At 35.4% G+C, this 16,819-nt stretch overlaps 1 protein-coding gene across 2 annotated transcripts in view; it reads left to right on the plus strand.

The window, feature by feature from the left end:
* Positions 1-16,819, plus strand: part of LOC136835035 (T-complex protein 1 subunit gamma-like) — a 772,440-nt gene that overhangs the window by 331,985 nt on the left and 423,636 nt on the right. The window contains exon 1 of one of the 2 annotated variants that reach the window (XM_067098157.1): positions 14,497-14,743. The exons of the other annotated variant lie outside the window; for it this stretch is intronic. The gene's annotated coding sequence lies outside the window, so the exon portion shown is untranslated. Of the gene's footprint in view, positions 1-14,496; positions 14,744-16,819 lie in introns of those variants that run through there. 2 annotated transcript variants of the gene reach the window in all.

Consider the following 16,819-nt stretch of genomic DNA (forward strand, 5'->3'; position numbering starts at 1 on the left):
GTGAGGAGAAGGGGGGGTGGGAACGTCTGAACTCGTGACCTCCTACATTTGCGTTTGGGCTGTGTGTGAGAGCGATCTTCTGGTGCCATGGCCTTTTATTACTTCTGATTGGGTGGAGGGGGTGGGCGATGGCCTGACACGGGTCACAGCCCCTGTACCAAAGAAAGGGCGCCAGCCAGTTACTGCCCTAGGCTAAGATTATCTCTTGAGCGTGCCCCAAGACCCCCCCTAATTTCTGCCCAGAACCAACCTGAACCAGATTTCACTACTCTCACAGGTTCAAATAGACAGAGGCCTATCTATCGGCGAAGCAAAAGCAGAAAGGAGGGTGTTTTTTTAGCTTGTTTTGGCGCTAATTTTTACAATATATATATATATATATATATATATATATATATATATATATATATATATATATATATATATATATATATATATATATATATATATAGATAGATAGATAGATAAGCAGTGAATAGTTTAAGTTTTGTGGCAAATCTCTAAGGACAGCAAACCCAGCTATCTGAATTATTATATTAATAATCCACAGAATAACACTTAACATTTCCTGCTAAATACTGTAAGGCGCACCTGTGTCATAAACACTGGAGGACCGGACTCGTTCTTCCTTCCCCATATAAAGCTGTTCACTTAATTTATAAATCATCTGCATGAAATTATATGTATGCATATATATATATATATATATATATATATATATATATATATATATATATTTATATATATATATATATATATGTGTGTATATATATATTTATATATATATATACATATGTATATGTATATATTTATATATATATATATATATATATATATATATATATATATATATATATATATATATATATTGTTTCAAAATCAGACTGAAGTTCTCACTTAAGAACAGTATATTCTGTCCATTTACAGTTCTGTGAAGTTTATTTATTTATTCATTTATTTGTTTTTTTGTTTATTTCATTCTTTTGCTGATGACTAGAAGTCAGAATGTTATGCCTGTAGCTTACAATAATTTCTAAACAGGTTGTTTTATTACGGTGCCTTTCAGGTTGATTGAAATGAGAATTAAGTCAGCTTAACATGTATTTACGATTTTGAGAGCGTTTTTGCACATAAATACTTTAAATACCATTGTTCATCTCTCAGACTTATATTGCCAGTTGAAGGTATATATTAATTTTTTAGTACAAAACTGTAAAACTCTTGACGTGATATTCCATTTCACCATAGATTAACAAGCTTATTTGCGTTTGCAGCTATCTATATATCTGTAATTTTTTTTTATTTACATAAGGATATACCTCATACTATATTTACATCTGGGCATACCTCATACTCTTTGTATTTACACCTGGACATACCTCATACACTTTGTATTTATATCTGGACATACCTCATACACTTTGTATTCACATCTGGACATACCTCATACTCTGTATTTACATCTGGACATACCTAATACCCTTTGTATTTACATCTAGACATACCTAATACCCTTTGTATTTACATTTGGACATACGTAATACTCTATGCACTTACATCTGGACATACCTCATACTCTGTATTTGCATCTGGACTTTCCTCATACTCTTTGTATTTACATCTGGACAATCTGGACTTACCTCATACTCTTTGTATTTACATCTGGACTTACCTCATACACTTTGTATTTACATCTGGATTTACATCTGGACATACCTCGTACTCTTTGTATTTACATCTGGACTTACCTCATACTCTTTGTATTTACATCTGGACTTACCTCATACACTTTGTATTTACATCTGGACATACCTCATACACTTTGTATTTACATCTGGACATACCTCATACACTTTGTATTTACATCTGGACATACCTCATACTCTTTGTATTTACGTGTGGACATACCTCATACTCTTTGTATTTACATCTGGACATACCTCATACTCTTTGTATTTACATGTGGACATACCTCATACTCTTTGTATTTACATCTGGACATACCTCATACTCTTTATATTAATTTTACATGTGGACATATCTCATACTCTTTGCCATATTCACACATACTGATGTCTTGTCAGTTAACTTGCTGTAACAACTACAGTTATAATAATGAAAACCCTTTCCACTTGCATCACACATTTCTGAAAAACTAGTTTGCAAGTTAACTTAAATGTAATTTTGATTTAGATGAACGTTCAGTCATTTCCAGCAATAATACTAAAGTCTGTAACATAGGTTTGCTTCTGTTACAATATGCAATATTTTCTCCGTAAATGATTAAGGGGAAAAGTTATAGAAGTTGCAATTTCCTTTTACGTCCTAGCTTTTTTTTGAGGGGGTTTAGACAATTCTCTCTTGGGTCGAACGATAAATATTATTCATTGTTTAACAGTGAATATTGCGAAACTACATTTATTTTTAGATTACCGAGAATACAAGATATGAAAGCTTATAATCATAAAATTCATATTAAAGCTTTTTTTGTATTTTATTACTACTTTGCAGGCATACATCCGCTTTAAGGTTTAATATACCCTAGTGTTATTGGTGTTAGAAAGGATCGATAGAGGATGTGTGCCATATTTGTTATTTGTGGCACTAATTTTTACACTACAGATACCTGGCTGTTTACGATAATAAAAATTTTTTTTATATTTTTAAACATGCTTTTATCAAAATGCACTAAAAAGTAAAAAATAATATTTTGAGACACACCAGGGGTTTCTTACAATTAATCAAATCTACAAAAATAAAAGCGTTGGCCCCAAACATGGAAGGAGTCTACAAAAATAAAAGCGTTGGCCCCAAACATGGAAGGAAACACTACAAGAAATAAAAAAAATCTATATAATTCTTTTCTTGTGACATTTCCTTCCATGTCTGGGGCCCACGCTTTTATCTTCTTAGTGCATTTTAATAAAAGCATGTATAAAATAATTTTTTTTTTTCATTTTAGACTTTTTTTTTTGACAGAAATTGTAACCGATTTATGATTGTAGTTAACGAAACTGATATCCGTTCACGGGGGAGGGTGAGGGAACGGGGAAGGGGGAATGGGGAGAAGGAAGGTAAGGGGAAGGGGAAATGGGAGGGGAGGGGAGGTGAATGGGAAGGGAGGGGGAGAGGAAGGGAAGAGGGAAGGTGAGGGGAGGGGAAGGGAGGAGAAAAGAGGAGGGGAAGGGGAAGGAGGTAAGGGAGAGGATGAGGTAGGGGAGGGGATGAAAATGAGAAGGGGATGGAGGGGAAAAAGGAGGGGGGGGAGGAAGGGGAGGAGGAAGAGGGCAGTGGGAGGAAAGAGGGAAGGGTGGAAGGGGAGGGGTAAGTGGAGGGGTGGGGAAGGGGAAGGGGGAAGTGGAGGGGGATGGAAGATGGAAGGGGAGGGGAGGACAGCGAAATTGACACTTGATCGTGTGTTCCGGAGAGGGGGAGGGGGAGGGAAGGTGGAAGTGGAGGGGGAGGACACAGCTAAATTAACATTTGATCGTGTGCTCCGGAAGGAGGAGGGGAGGGGGAAGGTGGAAGTGGAGGGGGAGGACCCAGCTAAATTAACACTTGATTGTGTGCTTCGGAATGGGAAGGGGATGGAAAAGGGAAGGGGAGGAGGAGGACACAGCTAAATTAACACTTGATCGTGTGCCCCAGAAGGGGATGGGGAAGGGAGGAGGGGAGGAAGGGGATGGAAGAGGGAAGGGGAGGGGAGGACACAGCTAAATTAACACTTGATCGTGTGTTTTGGAAGGGCATGGAAGAGGGAAGGGGAAGGGAAGAGAGAAGGGGAAGAGGAGGGCACAGCTAAATTAACACTTGATCATGTGCTGGGGAGGGGGATGGAAAAGGGAAGGAGAAGGGGATGGAAGAGGAAAGGGGAGGGGTTGTATAGAAGATAGATTGTACCAAGTCAAAGTAGTTGTGAAAAATCCGAAGAGAGTCATACCAATCCTGAGACACTGGGAGAGGTCACTGCAGGGTCACTAGAGGTCACTGCTGACTCACTGATCATGTAAGCTTGTATTGTCACCGGGGTTGAGTAACCATGCAAAATTTCAAGTCCATCGGACGGAGGGAACAGGTCGAAAATTGAGTTACAAGATTTGAGGACAGACAGACAGGCGCAGAAGTCAAGTTAAATAAAAGCATGTAAAAAACCAGTTTATTTTACCAATAACAATCTTTATTTGATTTTACTCAGGTTTCACCACTAATGTAATTTGGTTTTCTCTGTCCATGGCTAACGTTTATATTATTTATTTTACAAGAATCGGTTATTATCTATTATATACATTTATACTACCTCCCTTTTTTACATCCTAATGATGAATGTAAAATCAAAAGAAAAAATATGAGGTGACAGTATGAGACTTGCTTGCCTTAATGTAGCTTCAAGAAAGAAATACTGAAGCTCAACACTCTTGTCCTTGAAGCCCTAGTTATTTACAACATTGTTAATAAGCATTTAGTATTGCTCTGGATGAAAACGTACTTAAACTTGGCGTTTGAGCAAAGAAGTTACTTTATCAGATTTTCCCCGTCTGATGTACTATAGGTTAAATAGCCCTAAAACATCGCATATCCGTGGATTCAGTTACTTTCACTTCCATGGTAAAAGGAGGAGTTCGTATTCCCTTAGTGTGATATACCAGTAAAAAGAAGCTAATGCAAATGGTACTTATTGGTTCTCATCATAATTAGAGACGACTACTCTCTAATTAAGAGTCATTTTCATTCCTTAGTAAAATGAAACTGCCATATTTGGTCTAAAATTTTACATAATATGCGTAAAACGAAAAAAAAACACGAGAGGCATGTATTCTATATCTGACATCTGCACAGTGGAGTATGAATTACAGGGTTGGTTACGCTGACATTCAGTAAGTCATATTAGCCTATAACAATACTAGTTTTCTTAATTCTACGTACGTTTTATTACATTTAGTACTTCATTCATATGGATACAATGAAGTAACTCTTTAGGAGTAGTCACACGAGTTTTGAACTTAAAGAATTTTTCTTTGTGCACACATGCACGCTATCGGTAAACAATCGCTCCGATAGTCCCAGCAAAGAAATTCCAAGTGACGAGATGGTAAAAACCATTACTATATATATATATATATATATATATATATATATATATATATATATATATATATATATATATATATATATATATATATATATATTACTTACATACATACTGTACATACATACATACATAGATGGAAAGATGGATAGTTTCTTCTGAAAAGAATAAAATGAAACAGCAGTTACTTCGATGATCATTCTTTAACTGTTGAATAAAGAGTTAACATTTCGTTAACAATTCTTCAGCATCAGCCGTTTTATGCATCTACAAAGAAGGCACAGCTGATGCATGTCGGCAGATACGAAAGATGCTATCCACCTCTGTCATGCACGTGCTCACTGTCCTAATTACAGCACCCACTGTTGCCCTAGTGCTCTCATGCTTGAACATTTCAAACTCCTTCCCAATTCTTATTACTTCTGTTTTGTTATTTCTAGCCTTTTCAGAATTGATTACTGGGTTACGCTCATTTTTCATCAGACTCACTTATATGACATCATAAATCATTTGACCCCTTCCTTTTTCGAGATAGTTTTTTAGAATGTGTCTTCTACTTATTGTGAAGACTTAAAACTAGCCTAATTATAACATGCGTTAATGACATAGTTCTTTATACTTACTTAAAGGTATGTTTTCGAAGACAACGTGAATGGTTATATTTAGGTTACGTTTAGGTTATTTGCACCTCAGATATATGTGTAGTTCATTAGATTTGTCACTGTAATTTCAGGAAACCCCATCTTCACCAGACCTTTTGAATCAGACAAATATGATATCTCCCAGAGATTGTCAGCCCGCATAACCTGTACTATTCTACTACAATTCTACAATTGATATCATAATATTTTCCTTAATCATAGGCAACTATACTCATTATTCAAAACAGGAATATTCTTTTGCATGATGTATGAATTATCACCCATAATACAGGCACTATTCTTCATCTGAAAGATATGCGATACAGTGACTACTCACTTATTTGAGTCATTTGTACGTTGGTTTTTTCTTTTAAATACCTGTTCCCCTGAATGAAAAATGTAACTAATAGTTCAGCAAAAGCATACTTATTTGGTCAAATAATATCCTTGAGTGAATTGATTAAAATGATTGCAGTGCTGTATATTCTCATGCAAGTGAAAACATTCATTATTCTACTGAAGAATTCTACCCTGTACGTACTAGTCCTTATTTCAGTTATTTAACAGTAATGTTATTGTTTTCATTTTTAATTGTTTTGTAGAGGAAACTACTCCACACTCTCTCAATGTCTTTGCGTAAATGTATTTGCCGATTTTTACTTTATTTTTATATATATATATATATATATATATATATATATATATATATATATATATATATATATATATATATATATATATATATATATGTGTGTGTGTATGTGTGTGTGTGTGTGTGTGTGTGTGTGTGTGTGTGTGTGTGTAAGAGTAACTTTCTCGAGAAACTGATTATGCTTTTAGTCCATCAGCCAGCGGGATTTGTTTCTATTGTAATTCCTATAGCATGGTTTGTGGCAGTGTGCCTCAGCTGCAACAATGTCTCTACTTGTTAGTGCTATCATCCCTCCATCTCCCTTTCTAATTACACTCTCCCTTAGTGTTTGATCTACTCTCAGTTGTGACGCTAGCGTAAGTGTTTCACGTGTATGGGAATGTTTTTTGTATTTGACCTTACTACAGAATATACAGATCGGAGCATAAACTCTTGATTCAGATATTGATTTTCTGGAAGACTTTTTTTGAGGGCTCTCACTGCTACTAGATACTTCACTACTACATTCACCTACTTTCCTTTTCAGAGTCTCTAAGTCTCTTTTCAGGGTGAAAATGCTTCTACATTTTCGATGATAGAACACAATTGGAACTTCTTTATCTTGAAGAGTTTTTGCAATGTCCAGAATGGGGATATGAGTCCTGACTTTGGCAGCTTCAAGTAAGGTTAACCAGAAATGGCTTTGAGGACTAATTGAATGTTCATCTCCGTCAGTTATTGCCTGGTGTATGATGCACCGTTTCTTAGCTGGTTTCTGTGGTGTCTCCATGTTGATGGACATTCCAGGCCTCTTACATATCCACAGGTACCACCATACCTGAAAAAGAAAAGAAAAATATATTTATTAAAAATATATATATATATATATATATATATATATATATATATATATATATATATATATATATATATATATATATATATATATATATATACACCATACTTCAGGTAGCCTAGATACTTTTCTTTCAGATAAAAAAAGTGTTAGGTGTAAGTAATTAGAGAATTTCATTGGTGTCGGATGGGATCGTTCGTCTAGGATGGATTTTGCTTATTTGTGTTTTAGCTTGGTTATACACAGAAACATGGAACCCACAGCAAGTTATTATATATCAATGTGTTCCCCAGACTTGTGGGCAGTATCCTAAACCATTAAATCTCTGAATTGTTGAATTGTATGGTCATGGAGCAAAACATAATTAACTTGACACTAAAAAATTCTCCATTTTCTCTATTTTGATTTATCAAAATCTGACCTTATATTACACGTAGGTTAATAATATTTACAGTGGTGATTGACCTAATATGTATGTATAGACTGGAAAATTTCAGAAATCTGCATTAAAAATTTTCCTCTCCATAGTCAAGAAAGTGTTTTCCCAGAGACCTTCAAAATTCACCTGAATGTTTACAATAAATGGGAGATAACACATATAAAGCTACAACTGCCACAATGCTATCACATGTTTTCTAACACTAGACGTATACCTACCCAAAAAACACTATGAGCATTCTCCCCCCGTTTGATACCGATGAGCCGAAAATCGGACACTGGCTGATGGGCTATTTCTTTGGCCACATCAGTTCGGATAGGGAACAAAATAAAGTAAAAATCGGCAAATACATCTACGCAAAGACATTGAGAGAGCGTGGATTAATTTCCTCTAAGAAACGATTAAAAATGAAAACAATAAAATTACCGTTAAATAAATGAAATAAGGACTAGTACCTACAGGGTAGAATTCTTCAGTAGAATAATGAATGTTTTCACTTGCATGAGAATTTACAGCACTGCAATCATTTTAATCAGTTCACTGAACTAAGGATATTATTTGACCAAATAAGTATGCTTTGCTGAACTATTAGTTACATATTTTTCATTCATGGGGAACAGGTATTTAAAAGAAAAACCAACATACAAATGATTCAAATAATACATATATATATATATATATATGACGTTATATATATATATATTATATATATATATGAAAATATATTATTTCCGAGGTAGAGTGAATTGATATTAAAGGACGTTTGTGTGTATATATATATATATATATATATATATATATATATATATATATATATATATATATATATATATATATATATATATATATATATTATATTGATGTGTTCCTGCTATTGTTACGATGGGAATACGAAAGCAGCAGACTTTATGAAAGAGATGGCTTCACAGAGGAAAATAATATTCGATCATTAGATCTCGAATTACTTTCATTGAACTGAAGGAAGAAATTATTCCAAAATATACGGGTAAGGGTCTTCTGATAAATTTTCTTATTGATATAAGGAAACGCATATTTTCTGTGATGTGATCCGGTATTACGGAAATATGAACATAGAATATAACATTTACAGAAAGTACTGCCAGTGTACCAGAACTCCGCTACACACAGTGAAAGTTGTAAATTTAACAGTATGTGAAATTATGTTTAAGAGTCCATCCCCTGAGACGATATCTACAGTGCCATAATAGCCGGGAAAATTACTTCCATATGAAAAGTGGCAGGAGTCGCTCACATGCAACGTTAATAACAGCACGTTGAAGTTGCAAACCCAAAACTCCCGGGGTACAATTGAAAAGGTTTCTGAAAGGACGCAATGGAAGATTAATGCAAGGAGGGATGTGTCAGAAAACGTCAGGATTGTTCGCTTGACATTTCAAAGTACGAAACTCAATAGGAAAAGTATAGCTTGCGTACATTACTGTAAAAGTAATTAGATTGAAATCTTTGCTAAATGTGTTTCCTAAGCAGGGAACAGCGGAACATTTATAGTTTGTTCATTCTTTGCCTGTCTGCATGTTAACGTAAGTGTAAAAGAAACACGTATTTAATTGCAAGCTGAAGCAGGTAGGAATCCTATAACCTCATTCTAACGAAAATTTTTATCAATGAAGACTGTGTTACCAGCATGAAGTTATTTTTAGCTGAATATCACTCAGAATTAAGATTGGAGTCGTGTGTAAGAGCCCTAGCTTCTTAAGCGTTGTCCTTCCACTCCGTTTATCTATCTGTATCCGACTAAGACAAACACAAACCATAAAGAGTGCGCGAAGTTACACCATGTCTCCGATGATAATATCTCTTTAAAGAATGTTACCTGGGGCAAAACGATAACGCCGTCTTATATATAAAAGCCATTCTTAACTGTAGGTCTCGTGATAACCATCTGCACTACCTGTCCACAATCTTGCTGCCTTCTCGGCTACACAAAATCTTATTAGCAAGAAGCTCATTATTGCAAGGATTCCCGCTAGTCCCGGATCCGTTAAACGCAATTTTGCACTATCAAGCACTATTCACATTTTCCTCATTTGCTCTTGAAGCAGTAATATACTGTAGGTCAGTCATGTTCTCGGCCCTTTGTTGAAGTCAGGCTTACGCCGCACTTTAGATGGCAATGTGGATACCATTGTTTAATTTCCGGAATTCTGCAAGAGCAATAAAGTGATTGCCGTTGGGCACGAGTGCAGAGGATCCTCTGCCGTTTAGAGGGTATTCCCTGCTATAAGGGATCCGAAGTCCTTTGATAGATGTCTTCTGCCCTGAATCACTGTTTGTTAGCGTCCGAAGTCAATAACATTCACAAGGGCAGCAATGTTCTTGTAGAAATGCTTACTATCACTTCGGTAATAACCATTTTGATTTACGTGGCGCATAAAAATTATGTTAGCGTATACTTGCAATAATTTGCGTTATTCATACACGTATATACATAGATATACGCATAAATTCTCACAAACATTGTATGTATATATATACTGTATATATGAAAATATATATTTATATTCACATATATATAAATATATATATACATACCTTATATATGTGTGTGTACCTATATATATACAGAGTAGTGTGAAGCGAGATTCTATTATTCCTTGTCGAATTAGGCCTCAAGATAAAAAAAAAATGAGTGAAAAGATTCCAAGATATTCCAGAGAGTTTTCATTCGTGCATTATATAACAAATTAATGCTTGCCTTTTATTTTGTAAGCATTTTATGCCAGTGGCTAAGTTTACGTTTATGACACAATAATCAGGAAGTATAATCGTTTGATTATACTTTGTTCTAATCTGCAGACAGATCGATAGATAAAATCTCCCATTTTGGTTCATGATTTCCTTTATTTAAACTTCATAGAAATTCTAACTTGACTGCTGTTGTTTATCCGTGTTCTTATCCATCATTTGAATTTATATAATATTTTTTTATTCATGTGAGCATTTTATAATGCATATGAAGGACAGTATTTTGAAGTAGGTTAGGTAAATTGTACTAATTATTTTGGGAACAAATGCGGATGAAACCCTTTGAACATATTCTAGTTAATATGCGCTACATGGTCTGTAGAACGACAAAGGTTAATGATATCATAATTTGTAATAGAATAATTTACGGTCTTGGAAACAGCATTGGTAATGTTCATGTACCCATGTTATATAGAAATTGAACCATGATTTAAATACATTTTCTTGTAATTTTGTCCATTTACACTTTACTGCATGAGCTCATTTTGTCAGTGTTGAGGTAAACACAGTAAGTCAATCTTTAGAGACGAAAGTCATTTACTTTGTTTAAGTGAGAATATAGAAGTATCAGCTATATGCAATGTTAACGCCATAGCTCATCACATAATTTCTTAATACTACATTACAGTCTCATCCTTGTGTTATAAAAAATCTTCTTATTACAATGACAAAAAGAGGCGAATTCTCTGTACATGAAACCTCATTTTGTTTACTGTATTTCTCAAAAAGTCAAAACATTTTATTGCGTCTTCTCTGTGTTTAAGAACGGAATTATCGAAATGCGATGGCCTATTTAATCAATGTCGAATCCTTTTTTTTTTTTTTTTTACCTGAAACTTGGCAACAATATTTACTTATTTCTCAGATAAGGCCATTTTTTTTATATTTTCTCAGTTTTGGAAATTAATGGTGGCGTTTCTGAGGTTCGGAAAGATGACTGTATATGAGTGGCGCAGTGTAATAAGGTGCCAAGCGCCGTTTTTTAAAAAATGATAAAAACGCATTTAAAGTTTGCCAACTATGAAAACGCTTTTAAAAGAAAAACCAGCCAAACGATTTCTATGAATCATACCTCATTTTAAAGGAAATTTATTCGCCTATTACATATGCAAAAATCATTATAGTATGTTTTGTCATTTAGCGGCCACAACCACAAAAGTGAGGTAATGTAAGATTGTAAAGTGTTAATGAACACAATAAAAATGTTTTCATACGGCAATTAAAGCATGTTTTTGTGAAAACAACCTAAAATATTTATCCTAATAATGCTCTAAAATTATTATTATAACATATCTGAGTAAAATTTCCATGAAAATATTATAAAACAAAAACATCCTCCTACATCCACCCACGCACCTCCACTGGTTGCCGCTTGCCTCCTTTTATGACGAGTCTTATGATGTAGCAGTGAGAACTCGCTAAGGGCGAAATTTCCTTTGTTTTGCATGGATTTTCGAACCTTTTGCCAGTAACATAAGGGGACAAAAGTGTGTGTACAGGATAGTGCTGTACTTTAGCTGCTCGCTCACAATAAAAACCAGTTCGGCCGCGGTGGCGCTTGCCACCTTGTTACGCCGCGCCCCTCATATATAGTTTATCTTAATATCCTGTGATGAGGTTTCAGTGATTATCATTATATTTGTGGAAAAAGTTCAACTGTAACTTTTCTGTAAACCAACTATATAGAGTCAAATTATGATTTTCGATAATTTTCAAGGTAGTTGCTTAACATAGCGGCCCATGGTCAAAATTTAATGAATTTAGTAGGGCTCGCTCAACTGGGTCACTAGTCGGATCGGAAATCTAAGTCACTAATCTTCCTCATTATGTCATTATTTTAAAAATAAAGGCAATACGTAAACTAACTGCAGTTCTGTTCAAAAGGATAATCTTGAATGCAAAAAATTATAATTCTAGTTTGGAAAATGCGATAATTCTGGTTTGGTAAGTGCAAGATTTTTAATCGTATTACCGATGGCTATCCTATTATGACACACCTATAAAGACAGCAAAACCAATTTTTACTTACTATACATAAATACCATTGAGTTAAAAACTGTTGACAACGTTCTTAATACTATTTCATTCACCAGTTTATTTAATTGAAGGTTTATTTCATTGATAAAACGTTTACAGTCTGAAAACGGATTTTTCAGAGCTCTCTTTAATAACTGTCGAAATACGAAACCGAAGTGAAAAAGTGAAGCCATTGACAAACTTGGTCAAAGATAAAGGAACATAATGAAGTCACGTAAGTTACAGGTTCAGTAGCCGAAGTTAGTTCTTTGTTGTTATTCTTATCATAACCATTAACATGCATTTTTAACATAAATAAGCAACAAAGAAAATACTTATATTGTACAACAGCAAGAAATGTTTGCATTTGCTTGAGTGGCTTTCCTTTTAGATTTCTGCAAAGCTTGGCAGTTGATTGACTATTTTTTTCTTCTACATCAGACCGCCTACATTCAGGTTGTCCCCAGCGGATTTATCTAGCCAAGGCCTCAAACCCAGAGGAAAGATGGTCTTATCATAATGAAACAACGACAAGAACTTGACAGTCCTTGCCAGCTACTCCCTCCAAGGGGATTGAGTAAAGAGAGTCCGTTGACTGTGTTCTCGAACCCCCGTTCTCAACCATAGAGAGCACTGCAGACTAAAGAGAACAAGAGGAGTGGACAACAAACTCCGCTTATAACGATACCACCTATGTCTTGCAAATTTTCTTTTTATAGTTTTCTCCTTTCGTATATTCCTAGATCTCATTTATTTGTATCACGCTTATTCCGCAGTCGTATATCACCGTCATGACACCCGTACATTTGCCTATTCATCGATTTTGACAAGCGCATGCTTTCACGAGACACTGTACAGTCTCAGAACCTTAATTACCTGACACCCTTTGTTCAACTCCCATATATAGCTTACTTAGCCGTTTCTTCTTCTTCCACGATGTAGGAGTAAGGACTAGTTCATTTCCTTGAGAATTCTCTATCCTTATTAATCCCAGCGCTCCAGGGAGGCCACACTTCCCTGTTATATTTGGCAGGTATGAAAAACTCAAGGGACGAGAGGTGTGGAAACATTAAAATCTCATTTGCCGGTAAATGAGATTTTAATGTTTCCACACCTCTCGTCCTTCGAGTTTTTCATACCTGCCAAATATAACAGGGAAGTGTGGCCTCCCTGGAGCGCTGGGATTAATAAGGATAGAGAATTCTCAAGGAAATGAACTAGTCCGTACTCCTACATCGTGGAAGAAGAAGAAACGGCTAAGTAAGCTAGATATGGGGGTTGAACAAAGGGGGACAGGTAATTAAGGTTCTGAGACTTTATAATTGCAAGAAAGGAATAAAACCCCCATATCCGTCATAACAATTTATTTTAATATTTGATAAAAATATGGAATAATTAAGCTACAGTACAGACGTTCAAAATGTAGGCTACGCCGTATCGGCCTTGAGCGGAAATACAAATTAGATTTTTTGAAATAGGTCTAGCATTTATTTATATAATAAAATACAGAATCGCATAAGGTATTTAATATATAAATTTTCTTTAAATTACTTGGAAGGGACAAAGCAGTTTTGCATGGTATAACACACACACATGTACAGTATACACACACACACACACACACACACACACACACATATATATATATATATATATATATATATATATATATATATATATATATATATATATATATATATACTTTTAATGGTAATTATTGCTTGGCAAAATGCACACAAGAACTGCATTTGAGGAAAGCAGGATTCTGGGCTATGATGGAAGCGTTCTGCCCTTGTGACAACACCGAGTGAGATAGTCTCCTCGGTATCTCAGAAAATGTAAAAAAGGGGGAGAATGGGACAAGATAAAAAGTAGAGGGAATGGAAAAACAAAAAGTAAAAATATCACAGTCGCCTGAGAACGTAGGACATCATTATTAGCTAAAAGGGACACGGTGAATTAACCGACCAGAGACCGTTCCTAGACAGAGCAAGATAAGGTGAGTTGCGCAGAAGTGCAGTTTTCAAATCCTCTGCGCATGACGTCATCATCTTCCTCTGAACTGCAGCGTCAAGTGTCGTGACGTGTGTTGATGTGATCGTGGTTCTTTACGTGACTGCCATAATGGTATGTGCTATTTTTGGTTGCTCTGACTCACAAAAAACAATGCTGGTTGTGAAAACATTAACTTCCACCGCTTAATGCCTTGCAAAAACAAGGAAAGTGAAAGAAGAGGCCATACCCGAACAATCATCAACTCTGTACTTCTGTGCTCCTGGTAATTCAGGTATTTGTTACATCATTTCATTATCTTTAGTTTGGTTTACCTGTTGCATGTAGCATTTTGGGTAACTGAATGAACCATTGGTTTGCATGGATACTTTTTATCAGTTAAAGGGCATACATAAAATATCATTCATTCGATTCACTAATACGAGAAAACCATGTGCGACTGGTGAAGATCGGTAATAGGCCTAGGCTTATGTGCTAGTAAGATTAACTGCAAAGGGGATAATGCTAGTCTACGCATGTGCATGGGAAATATAGGCTTATCATTTGTAGGTTGGGGGGCGTAGGCGAGGTGGAAATGAAATTCAACACATGAGAGACAGACAGAAAGAGGAACTTTTTCTAAAAGGTCTCTCATGTAGAAGAATACGCCTACTTCTTTTTTTTAAATTGCCTCGACTTTTTGTAGTATTGATTATTTGAGGAAGATCGGTATTTTTCATATTAAACTTGTAACATTAAATAACATAACCCTACCGCTTCGTAAGTTAGTGCTAATCGAAAAGTGCATACAATTTTCAGTTAGGTTAGTTTTTCTTTATTGCTGTTTAGCCTTCATTGTTGTTACTCGGTTTTAGGGGAAACCGGAACACCACAGAAAAACATGTATCTCCAAGTGCTCCCCAAAACTAGATTTTTGTATTTCCCTAAATGGGATTAACAAATACTTTTTCAAATAAGTTTTTGCTGTGTTTCGTACTAGAGAAGGAGGAATGCATTCTTTTACTTAGGCCTATGCAGATAATACCAGCTATGCCCACTCGTGATATATATCATTGTCAACAGAATAACAGGCCGATAACCGGGCCCGATGATGGTAATAGGTTTTTCTTTGTTTATTGTCAATAAACTGCTGAATGTGAGAAAAGGCAGAAGCGTATTTCAAAAACCGCTTGAAACGAGGTGTTCCATTTAGCATTACTGGGGAACTAAAATCATGAGACTGCATTTTGAACGTTTACGATTATATTGATTAGGCTAGCCTGTAGTAGCCTTTCTTTTCTCACATAGAACAAGTACGTTCTGTACATCGATGTACACATGGTTTCCATAACATACAGCCCGGCTTTGTTAATGGCGAGTTCTCTGTGTTCTCCCGCCAGAATTTAAAGAGCTACTGTTGCATTACCTTCCCCGCCCAGTGCACTGTAGGCCTAACCCACTTTATTCTTATGGCGTGATTTCTACTTACTTTAATAAAACAAGCAATTTAAGGAAGATTATTACTGAGATCACTACGAAAGAAAGGCAGTGACAAGTGTACAACATTCGGACTAGAAATGATAAAAGCGACGACAGTTCAGTGTCAGCCTAAACTCTTAACCCAAATGTTAAGCTGAAAAACTCGCAGCCCGCCTCCTTCTCTGGTTCGTATATATTGACCAGCATTTCTTACTGGTATTGACTTTTCAAATCATTGGAACTAAAGTTTATTTTTTAGTAACTCGAAAGGATATTTTTATTATTCAAGTTATTACAGGATTATTTATTGTACATAGTTCCATGTCTTATAAATAAAGAAGTGCTTTATTGTAGCCTACATTCGAATAAGATGGAATTACGCCAATCAGTGGCCGACATCATCAGGAGTGTTGCTGTAATACATTATTTATTGAAGACTATTTTTCGATGTCAGCTCTGCATGCACCTACTATATAGTGATAATAACTGAAAAAATAGTGAAACCGATTACATGATTACAATACCTCCGTAGTTACATTTTACAAACATATATTTCCTGTTTTCGGAGGCGGTTACTTGAATTGATGATATCTTTAACCATTGGTCAAAAGAATATAACTCGTTTTTGATACGCTATGCGGTGGTCGGTCGAGACCTACTGTATTGTTTGCTGATGTGCTTGACGTATAAACACGTGACGGTGAGGGTGCTCTGTGATTGGCTGGAAAACCTGGCGGCTAACCTGGACTCAGCAACGAATTTCGAAGCTTATATTATATTGTCTACGGACAGCCTCTAATTTGCATAATAATAATGCAAAATATTACTCTTAAATTTAATTTTCCCCTTAGGCTTCAATTATTATATACATGCGTTTTTGTAATGGCAAAGA

This window comes from Macrobrachium rosenbergii, chromosome 4, assembly GCF_040412425.1.
Source record: "Macrobrachium rosenbergii isolate ZJJX-2024 chromosome 4, ASM4041242v1, whole genome shotgun sequence".
Lineage (NCBI taxonomy): Eukaryota > Metazoa > Arthropoda > Malacostraca > Decapoda > Palaemonidae > Macrobrachium > Macrobrachium rosenbergii.